An 11561-nucleotide genomic window follows, 5' to 3' on the forward strand; every position below is an offset into this window, starting at 1 on the left:
TGTAATCATAATAGCAGAGAAGTGGCAGTAGCGGTAGCAATAGCATTTAGCCCCTTTCCAATAGCTCAAAGACTATCAACTTAAGTAGCAGGAGACTACTTGTGTTAGTATGTGTCTAAGCGCATGTTATATATGCCTTTTGCTTTCAGTTTTTACCTTAAGTGTAGTGCTGAATACTGATATCTCTTTTTCTCCTTCTCAAAGCGTTTTACTTCTTAATATATATATATATATATATACATATATACATATTTCCTAAATACAGAATCGAGAGCATATGAACTGTGTTAGTCTCATACACATAACCTGTACCTATATTGTATCTTATGCCCATATATCTGCACATAAATGCTTAATTTCCAATGTAACTGAGCGACAAAGGTGTTTCCATAGAAAATTTTTTAGAAAATTATTTTTGTTTTGTAAAATGTTTTAGAAAATTATTTTTTCAATTTCGCCAAAAATGTTATACATGGGGGTAGGGTCGTAAAGGCGCACTTTGGATATGTATGGGTGCTAGTAACTCATATTTAGCAGCACATGTTATGGAAGCCGATTTAATTAACCAACAGGTTTTAACATGAGAAATCGTTAATTATTTTAATATTTATTTATTTATTTTTTTTTTGCATTTACTCTTCTTCATATTACCAAATTTAATTAGTAACAAGCGCAACATTTGGATGCAATTGTCCTTGTTGGCAATATTTTGTGTCAGTTTCCGATGGCTGCAACAATTTTTTATATTCTATTTCAATAGGAAGAATTGTTAAGCTTTGTTTAAGTCGCTATTGTTTTTAGTTTAGCTAATTATAGCAAAAATCATCTATAAATATGCGTAATAAATGTACATTAAAAACATAACAAATTTATTAGTATCATTACCGTTATTTTATAAAGCCAAATAATGTTATATAACAAAATAATATAAACATTATCTTTTATGAGTTTTATGAGTGCGTAGAATATAAGTCATAAAAATTGATAATGAAAGGCACTTTTAAAACATCGTCTAACAAGAATCAAGGGTTGCACACTCCATTATAAAAGGAGTCTTGATTTTCTCGACAGATCGTTCAACGCCAAGGTGCTGAAGGCGAAAAATGAAAAATTTGATTTTCTGTTGCGCCAGATCCCAAGTGATTTCGAGAACGATGATGAGAAACTTGATTAAGTCCTTCATTTTTGTACTCTAGTTTGAGCCCAAAATGAATTTACATATGTTCAGGCAGTGTAAGGAGATTGGAAGTATTGCGCAGAGCCCCTTAGATCGTCTAATAGCAATTCTTGATCCCAAAGTTCGATCCTCTTCCATTATATGGCAGACTTTATTATTAAAGAAGTTTCGATTTTAAACTATTTTGGCCAATAATTTTCCAGTTTGTTTTTGTTTTGTTTGCTAATTACTTTTTCCTTTAAATCTATTGTTTAAATATGTTTAGTTCAGCTCTTTGAAAGTAAAAAATTTCATTATGAATTTATTTTGTTTTCATTTGATTCAGTGGTTGTCTCTTATAAGTACAACTCTAAACCATCAATACTAACGCAAAATGTGTACTCGTTTGCTTTCACGTAATTTAACAAGTATGAGAGAATATATTTAGCGGCTGTTGCGCTTGCGTGGTTGCAAAAAATCGACAGTCATCTTGCAATGCGCAATGCTGTCACACTTACGCGATCTTAAACCAGCCGAAAAACGGAAACGGAAGCTAACATCAGATACGTGATTATCTTCTTGACTGCAATAAGCGATTTCCAATTTACACCTACATGTGTGTGGATGAAAAATGTGGTATATGTGAGCGTTAGAATAAATTAACATATAATTAGAATCAAAATTTTAATGTGAATTGGAAAAGCACTGCTAAAGCGATGCGCTGCAAGTTGAGTGTTAGGTTTTCCGAAATCTATTTAAGGGATTGAAAATTTTAGGAGAAAATATGCAAAAATTGTAGGTATTGTTTCGAAGTTGCCTTAGTTTCTTATCTACTGTGGCCATTTATGTGGGCAGATAGGTATACGTAACACATAAGTAGTGCTAATATTAATGGAAAAGTTTCAAGAGAGTGTTTCTATAATCTAAGCAAGCACGTACTATGATATCAATACCAAGTGTTACTATGATTTCAGAAAAAGTTCATTGTTGTGGCCACCGATTTAAGTATACGATAATTTTCTATAGAAAACAACGCTCCGTTAAGCTGCGACTTGATATAATAGCGAAATTCGTATATATCTAGTAAGGTATTTCTACCAGCATAGTATTGTCATAAGACGCCATAACTGTTCGATATTAGTATTTTGACATATTTATTATCAAACCCTCATTGAATTAAATCTAAGGCACTGAAAATAAGGTTGCATTACATTGTGCTCATCATCCGGGAGATTGTTTGTTCCTTTGACTCTGACCAGAAGACGAAAAGACAATAACAATATTTTGGTGAACGCATAAGACAAGTGCTTATTGTAAGTGTGTGTCCATCTTTCGCTTGTGTCTGTCCGTCATTACTTTATCTTGATGCGCTCGTTCGAGAATTGGTTGAAGATTGTCGTCACTTCGTCGGTCTACGTTTGCCTTATGCCTTAGTTACCTTTACTCCACCTGTGTCCACCTATCATCACCCTGCCTTCTAATTAATTATTTCCCTCGCAAGGGTTATCTTCCAAATTTCGTTGCACATTTTCAAAAGAAAATTCAATTCTAGCAAATAAAATGAAGCAAGTTTAGAGGGGCTAACAGTGAGTCCGTCTGAAATTATATTAACATAATTGGCACGTCCTAATCTGAATTAATGCCAGATTGTAAACTTATACGGCCTGATACAGAGCCAGGTCTAAGAGTAATTCTTTGCTAGAAAAAAGCAAAATAAATAAATAAACAGAAAGGAGATAAGCAAAGGACTTTTTTTTCCCGGTTTTGAAAAGAACTCTTGTAACAGTGGATTGTTATAAAAGTGCTTCCCGGTCTTACCGCGTAAGCAAATATGGCATAAGCTCTTATTGATTAAGAAAACTTTGTTTATACTTTTTCGCAACGGAAATTCCCATAATATCTTTGAAATACAAATAAAAAAAAATTTTTTTTATTTACCTCCGTTCGAACCTAAGCATTGTATTGTGAAGGAATCATCGACAATAAATTTACTGGTATTGTTACTCTTCGCCCACTAAACATGCTGGCGTATGATAGTATAATATTATATATATATACACATATACATTTAACTTTTTGGCAAATTTTCAATACATTCTCAATAAAATCGTAAGCAATTAAGGTAATTAGATAAGGATTTGTACTTTGGAAAGGAAAAATGTTTATGACAACAACGGCAGTATCAAGAGAGAAAGAGCGCAATAAGAACATGACAAAATATTATACCTAAGAGCAACTAGAGTTTATGAGATAAAAATGCAAATGAAATTCATTAAGGTCATAAAACATACAATAAGAAAAACGGAAAGTATAGAAACCAACTGAGGCAGGTTATTGGAACTTTCAGGACAAATATAACAAATTATGTATTTTTTAGTCACACGTTGCAGCTAACGATTATTAATGTATTCTCTGCTTTTTTTTTTATATTTCTAATATCTTTCGCAGGGGAGGATAAGAAACGGAAGAACGTTTAGATAGGTTTCAGGTAGTGCAGCTACCCAAGTAGTCTTCATCTTTGATGAATACTTTAATGTGCGTATACGTTGAAAAATTATTCTCGACAATGCGTACAGTTGTTGCCGTCTCTGTGTAGGTGAGGTAAATGTTAAATAAAAATAATGTATTTTTCCCTTTTTAAATTCCTCGAGAATAAATACTGGTTTTCCATTAATATCCTATATACAAAGAAAATAGTGAATATTCGATTTATTTCCATTGCTGGGTTATAACCACTTGTCTCTTTAGTCATTGTGATGCTTTACACGAGAATTAAATGAAGAGTTCATTTCCAAAGAGCGAATTATAGCATCTATGTGCCTATTTTTCTTTTTCAGTCATTGTTTTGATTCGTCAATGCGTTTCTCATAAGATTTCTTCAACAGATTTTTTGAAGAGGTTTGCATTACTCATGAGATGCTTCCCTGTTTTAGCAAACATCTTTTTTTGAGTTCATAATGCAATTTCGAATGCCAAGTCCAGAATATTAAGCAAATAGTTGGCCAAAAATTCATAGCCTTAGGAAACCTTGAATGAACAAAAAAACACTTCAGACGTTTGAGTAAATCGCGGCAGCAGTTAGTTATAAGCAAACTTGTCTTTAGACAGCATTAAGAAATTCTCATGTCCACATTACTAGTACTAGGGTAGTCTAAAACCTAATTCCTTCCGTTCAGCAATAATATAAGAAAAGCTTGTGAATACTCGTCTCCGAAATATTCTTCTTATCAAAGCGATCTCCGTGTATTGTAAAATTAAAAAATTAAATAAAAGATTTGGTCACAACAACCTGAACGATCCTGCCAGGAGTCGAACCTGGAATCTTCTGATCCGTAGTCAGACGCGTTATCCATTGCGCCACAGGACCTTTTGCAATCATTTGCAATACGAACAATCTACTTATGCAAAATGTACGTAAGCGAACAAAAGTTTCAATCCACCCCGATGACAACAAATAAATGGATCTCAACATTTTTAATATTTATAGTATGTACCTATTACTACAGTAAGATCGTCTTGTAGGTAACATTCTATATAAGTTTCATGCGGTCTCATATTACTTACCTCGGTGCTTGTCTTCATTACATTGCAAAAAATGCGATGATTTCGTTAAACATTAAGTGTGTGGCGTGCAAAGAGGGCACACCTTATGTTTCCGCCCGCAAGTATGAGTTATACAATGTACAGTTATATCTTCTACTTTTTCGTTTTTATAAGCGCCAACAAATGTTTGTATTCCTGCTATTTTGCATATTTGATATATCCTTCATGTGAATCACACATTTTAGTTATCTTTGACATACTTACACATAAAACTTATTTTATTTATTATACAAATATATATATATATAATGGATAATATAGCCTCCGCTATTTCCTAACTGCTTGTGTGCCGATCTTGCTCCATCCGTTGCAAAATTTTATTCACTTTTTCAGTGACCAGGGCAAGATGTATCACAGGGGACGATCGCTGGATTTACACCGGTAACGTCATACTAAGACACAAGCTGGCACGATCGTCTATCTTTGTTTTATAGCATGGGAATTTTACCATGTTGCCGCAAGCTGTCAATGAGATAAATAGGAGTAGGGAAAGCTCTGCTCCAACTCTGAAGCCTGCTTAGCCATCTTGCCTTGATTCACCGTTACCCACGGTGGGATAACTCTGCTCCGACGGTTAAGCCTGTTTGGTTATCTGTCCTTGATTCACCGTCAGTTGCACTCTTTCAAAACAGATAGGGTTACTTTGCTTTTCCGTTCCAACGGTGAGGCCCGTTTGTCTATTTATCCTTGATTTACCGTCGGCTACGCGCTAAGAGGGCTTTTAAGACGAGCAACGGAAAAACCCAACGAGAGGGGCAAAAGTTATTCTTGTGGCCGTATGTGGCACCATCATTAGTTTTTGCTTTGTGCGATAAAGAAATTATTGGTGAGAAAGTTAACGCCTAGTGATTTGCGTGTGACGGGATAAGCAAAAGGGCGACACTCTCTCAACTTGCAAATTGTCTGTAACGTGGATCTTGCATGCGACGAGCTTATCTCGCGCATTCAGAGGTAATAAATATTACCTTACAAGTGCGTGCGCTGATAGTCCTCTAACGGTATCGGTATAAAGATAGTTTTGATTTACATAGGTTGATAGTTTCAGTCTTGCTTGATGATCGCTTTCTTCGTTTCCCGTGTCAACTTGGAAAGCGTAATTAATATTTATGATTATCAGTGTCAGGCAAAAACATAGAGTGAGAACTGTATGCTTCTCTATAAATCTACGGTGATTGCTTGCCGTTGTTAAGGCTCAACACTATGGTGACTGATGGCACCTAGTGAGAGTGAGAGTGTGCCGCACAAGGCCCCGAAGTGATTATACCCAGAAGAGACGTTGCACTTACCTGTTTACCTCTCTGGTAAGAGCGAGGCTTCTGCCGTTCCATAGGATAAGCATCTGTTTCGATGCAGCTCCACACCAAAAAAGGAAATAGACTTTTCTCGCAATTTGGGACCACCACAGTCACGACGAGACATGATAAGCTATTGTGACCAAATTGAGCAAGTTTACTTTGTCTGCACAGGAGAGCAAGGAGATAGCTGGACGATGTTTTTACAGCTGCGTCGATCACGTTTGCGAACACACTGGTGATTGTCACAATGAATTTCCCGCCATCAACCGCCAAGCATCACAATAGATATTTTAGATTATAAATCAAGGACGGACAACAAGCTAATACAAACGTAAACATACTTGTACTTAATTCATAGTATATAGATAGAAAGTTTGTATTAATAATCGAATGAGATCATATCGTGCTAATAAAGCAAAAATTATCGAAAATCTTAAATCACACGCGGACTATTGTTGCCTACTTTGCCAAGAAAGAAAATGATTGACAAGCCAAACGTTTCTTCAAAGATAAAGATAAAGAATTGATTGGAAATTTTGCATTAAATGCGATACATGGAGAGAGACTATCAGACATATAGAGAGATACGAAGACATGCAGAGGAATACGCTTTTGCGTAGTTACTTCCAATCAAAACTCCTGTGCACAGTTTTCTTTTATGTTTAATAATTGTTTTTGCGCAAACCGAAAATGGATTTTGTCCTCGTCGTGCTCTATATAAATCCTTTAAAATATTTGCAAGTAATAGATCTCAGAAATATGACAATACGAAGGACTTTCATTAATGGCTAAAAGTGATCGGCAACCGTCCGTTGATCTCCTTTATAATAGAATTGTCCGAAAAGTTGCTAATAAAGTGCAATCGATGATTAGCTAAAATGCTTCGCTGATACGCGTCAAGATGTGTATAGCTTTCTTGAAGAATATAGAATTCTTTGCTATGTTTTTTTCTGCGTTAAAGCGATTAATTTTTGAATTAATAAAAAACATATATATATCAATATTATCACGTCTTTTGGAATAGTGCTCATTAAGCAGGAAAGAGAAAACTGGTCCTTGTGTTTAATGTTCAGTTTTCCGTTAAAAATGCATAACTTTAGAAGAGTATATATCTAAGATATAATTTTTGTACCTTAAATCCCTTCGAGAACTTATATGATTTCACGATTGAATTATTGCTGCTTCTGCAGTGATTGTTAATATGTGTGTTTGTTAAGTGTATGTATGCGTTAAAGTGAGAAAGGATGAGCAGCGACAAAAGGAGATTTATTGAATAAAAATAGTATAGTCGTTGAATTTTTCTATTATCATTGGCGTTGTTGTTGTCGTTGTTGTTGTTGTTTTCGTTGTTGTGCTTATAAAAGATAGATGTGAACGTAAAATAGTTTTATATCATGCATGCATGCATGCATGAGAGTAATAGCACACGTAATAGGAATATTTGCGTATGTTAATGCCCGTGTGTGTGCTTTTGCATGTATATGCTAAAAAGGAAATTAGCTAAAGTTAAAATCGACATTTATCATGAGCGACGCATAATTTATGGTTTAAAATACATACACACAACCATACATATGTAAAGGGTTTATCTTTTCTTTAATAGTTTTATGTAAATTTTTCATTCACTATATATAAGGTTAACGTAAAGCACACCTGAAGAAAATTGAGTAAATGAGAAAAGTTTTTTCAAACTGGGAGAAGAACTTAATTTTTGTACTCATTATATATTAAAATAAAATTTAGAGATAAAATTATAGATAAGCAATTCAGAAAAAAAAAAAAAAAACAAAAAAATCATACACAGAGCAATAGCAAGTTTCATGAAACTTTTCCACTTATTTCATATACGACCGACTCTTTGACGTTTCTGTCTGCATAATAGAGATAAAAATTTTGTACCTATGGACAAATTTAAAAAAAATTTTTTTTTTTTTTTTTTTTTTTGTTAATACATTTGCTTTTCTTCCTCTTACGGCATAATTTAACTTCGCTTTTGTCAAGTTGTCCTCTGCTGTTATTTCAGGAATACCTAGTCAGTGTATTGTACGGTTTGTTCGTAGTAAAATTTTGCAAAAGTAATATTAATAAAAAGTATATCCTTCCTTTAGAGCAAATTTGAAATAAAAAAAATATTTGAATGAAAAGAAAAAAATTCTAGCAACTAAGAGAATTATATTCGGTCATCACCGAACCTTTCATGCTCACCACGGTTAGCCTTTAAAGAATAAAAAAAAAAACTAAGCTTCATACTATAAACTTAAAAATTTCTTTATATCGCACGTCTGTTGTAGTTTATGACGAAAAAAAAATTAGAAAATCGGGATGTAGTCAGTTAGTAAAAAGTGAACAATGCAAAGAAGAGCGACTCGAGAGCGAGATTTGGTCCATTTTCAGCGTGAACCTGCTCGCCACGACTTATAATATTTTTGCCAAATTTGGAGCAGGTCATAAGTACAATTAACAGGCAGAGGGGCAGGTGAACTGACAAAGACTTATAGACCTATTCAGATCTGATAATAATCAATAATGTGTGGCCAAGGTATGGTCTGTGCAACTTGTTTCCGTCTGGAGCAAACGTTTTCATGAAAGTGTGGAGTCTCAATACTCTACAACATTGAGTAGGCGTTGCCGATTTTTGCGCAGGCGCCGCATCATCATTCATAAAACATGCGTGTAAACTTTTATCTTTCATTTTTTCTAGTCTGGCGTAGGAGTAAGAAACCATATTTTTGTCATTTTTGAAAACAGAGGTGGTTTCAGGTTATGTAGTGCTTTGATCGTGTCTTTCGTTCCATTTAGCTTAATTTCGGTATCAACAAGCGCGTAAGCACTTCCAAGCTTTGTGCCAAAGTTAAAGACGATTGTTGAATTTTTATGGCCAGAAGAATTTTTAACGCAAATACTACGCGGACAGAGGGACGTGCTTAAAAGCGGTTTAGAATTTGATGCCTATCAAGAGTATGTGTAGTTGGTAGGATCTCTGAAGCTTCGTTTTGGGGCAATGCAATCGTTTTGACAAAATGCATGTACCGCTCATTCTTCGGTGATGCGTATGAAAACATTTATTTTAACTCTTTTCTTTAGTTCTTTAGCTTTTTACGTACCGGTAAAGAATATCTTAAATGTGTCAACAGGCCAACACACTATAGACTTGGTCTAGGCAAGTTATAACGCGTACTTTCGAAAAAAAAACCATTTTTGTGCGAAAATTTGCAATATTGTCTGGCATATCTACTCTGATGTACACGATTAAGTAGTGAGATTTGCGAATAAGATCTTTATAGATAGAGTCCGTTTATCTCCCCATAATACTCGTTATACTTGCCCCACCGGAACTTATTCAAGATAGCAATGTGTCTTTTTAATATCCACTTTGGTTGATTTCGATGCCCAGCTTTATACATGTCCCGGGATATACAGGTCATTGACTAGATTCATAATCTGAACCTACTCGATTGTATGCGTCTTCCTGTTAATTTATTTAAATTTTCTCAAATAAATTCTACCGATCAAAGTAAAAAAGACACACCCGCAGTTGACAAACCATAGAGTAACTTGGAAAAAGTACAAAAAGTGGGAGAGAGAAACTGAGAGATAGAGAGCTCAAAAACTTCAAAACGTATTTTGTTTTTGTATCTATAAGATTTGTAACGTGTTCGTAGTCTGCCCGTATCATTGTTCTTTTATCATAGCATGCAAACTGCATTGACCGATAGGGTAAATATACAAGCAAGTGGCCACTCTGTGGTTGCTTTGCATACCGAACAGACGCTACGAACACATTCCTTATATTCTTTTGTGAAAGAATCGAAAAACATTTAAAAGGATTTGTAAGGAGAATAGATAGTCAGTCGTGAGAGATTGGCAGCAAAAGCAACGAGAAGATTACTTTTAAGTCAGTCAGTGTTAGAAAGTTGTCTTACAAAAGTCAATGGAAAAAATGTTGTCACATATATGTTAATATTTATATGGACGCTAATAAACGATTAGCATTAGTTATACACACATTTCGAACTACTATTTATGAGAGAAAATGCAAAAGAAAAGCCAATATTGACTACAGCAAAAGCAGTAAACAGATCACGTTGAGAAATTGTTTTGTAGCGTGTAATTGATAAGCGCTTAAAAGCCATAAATAAACAATAAAGAAAGCAAGAGGAGTGCATTAAAAATTGTTTACATGTTTGACTTTCAAAAATGTAACAAAAAAAAAAAAACAATGAGGGGGAGGGAGGAGGCATAAGCTATTAGCTTAAAACGTGGAAACGTTCAATAACTGCTGATCAATTAGCTATGCGAAAGACTCAGATAACGCCGGTGCGAGAATGTAGTTATTAGATTACAAATGCTTTGCTATGCACTTGTGTGTTGATAGGACATTGTATGCACTTGTAGTTGTGACTGGGTGTTCATATTCGCTATAAAACTTTAGCTATCGGAAAATGTGCACATATGGTGGTTCGAAATAAATATCAATAGAACACCAGTAGATGAATTAACGATTCATGATGACTTTCAATGCGTCTACGATGATTTGAGGAATGTAATATTAACGCTGGGTAATTTAGCTCTGATCGCATATATCATAACGTATCTAATGTACGTAATTTAATGATCCTTAGTATGTTTTTCTTATAAATTTATTGATAAGTTTATGATGATTGGGTTTGCTAAGGTGGGGCAACCTGCAATTAGAAAAAGTAAAGATAGGTGCAATGGGAGGACGGATTATTAAACGGACATTAGCGAAGTGATGAACGAGTATTCAACATAGTAACAGACGAACCTTCTTCATCAATTCTTCCTTTTGTTTTGTTTTTTTTTGTGTTTACAAATTTGCAAAGTCTACCTTTGCTAGACCGGGCCAATATTAAATTCATCCCCGCCCTCTGACGTCAGAAATATTTTCAGATCCTTGCAATCCGTTAATGGACATTTTTCAAATTGACAGATGGTCAAAAACTGAAGCAAACATTTTGCTATGATTTTCACTTTGCACTTGCAAAAATGTATGGTTTTAGGCAAATTCGTTATAGTGGGATTAGATTGAGATCATAGGTATGTCCATTGAGCCAGTATATGACTCAACTAATGTATAACGTTAATGACTTAACTATTGTGTAATATTATGCGCAGTTGAACTCTCGATAGCGGTTTCATTTTTTCAAAGGAACGAAACCTGAAATTCTCGCTATGATCGTGAACTGTGCCGATGAACCATACAGCAACCTAAGCCCGCTTGACCAGTTTCAGAACGGGCAACGCAATGAAAGCTGTGAAAGAAAATCTGGGCACGAAAGGAAGAAGAATTTTTGGTTTTTGCGAATAACGTTAATAGTAGGTGTGGCAAAATGAAGCGTTTCCTGATTCAGCATGTTACGAAAGCAATCATATAAACGGTCGTAGAAATTGCAACTTTAGCTTTGTCTCTTTCGTCTTTTTTTACCACCCCCCAAATAATTCTAAATGATTGTAAATTGTGTTTTCGAAGTTACTTTATCTTGATA

The 11561-nt window shown here is 34.6% G+C and overlaps 1 non-coding gene across 1 annotated transcript; it reads right to left on the minus strand.

The window, feature by feature from the left end:
- Positions 1–4450: 4450 nt before the first annotated feature.
- On the minus strand, positions 4451–4523 carry Trnar-acg. The gene has a single exon. It is a non-coding gene; the product is annotated as a tRNA-Arg (tRNA).
- Positions 4524–11561: the final 7038 nt, after the last annotated feature.

Source organism: Glossina fuscipes, unplaced genomic scaffold, assembly GCF_014805625.2.
Source record: "Glossina fuscipes isolate IAEA_lab_2018 unplaced genomic scaffold, Yale_Gfus_2 28, whole genome shotgun sequence".
NCBI lineage: Eukaryota > Metazoa > Arthropoda > Insecta > Diptera > Glossinidae > Glossina > Glossina fuscipes.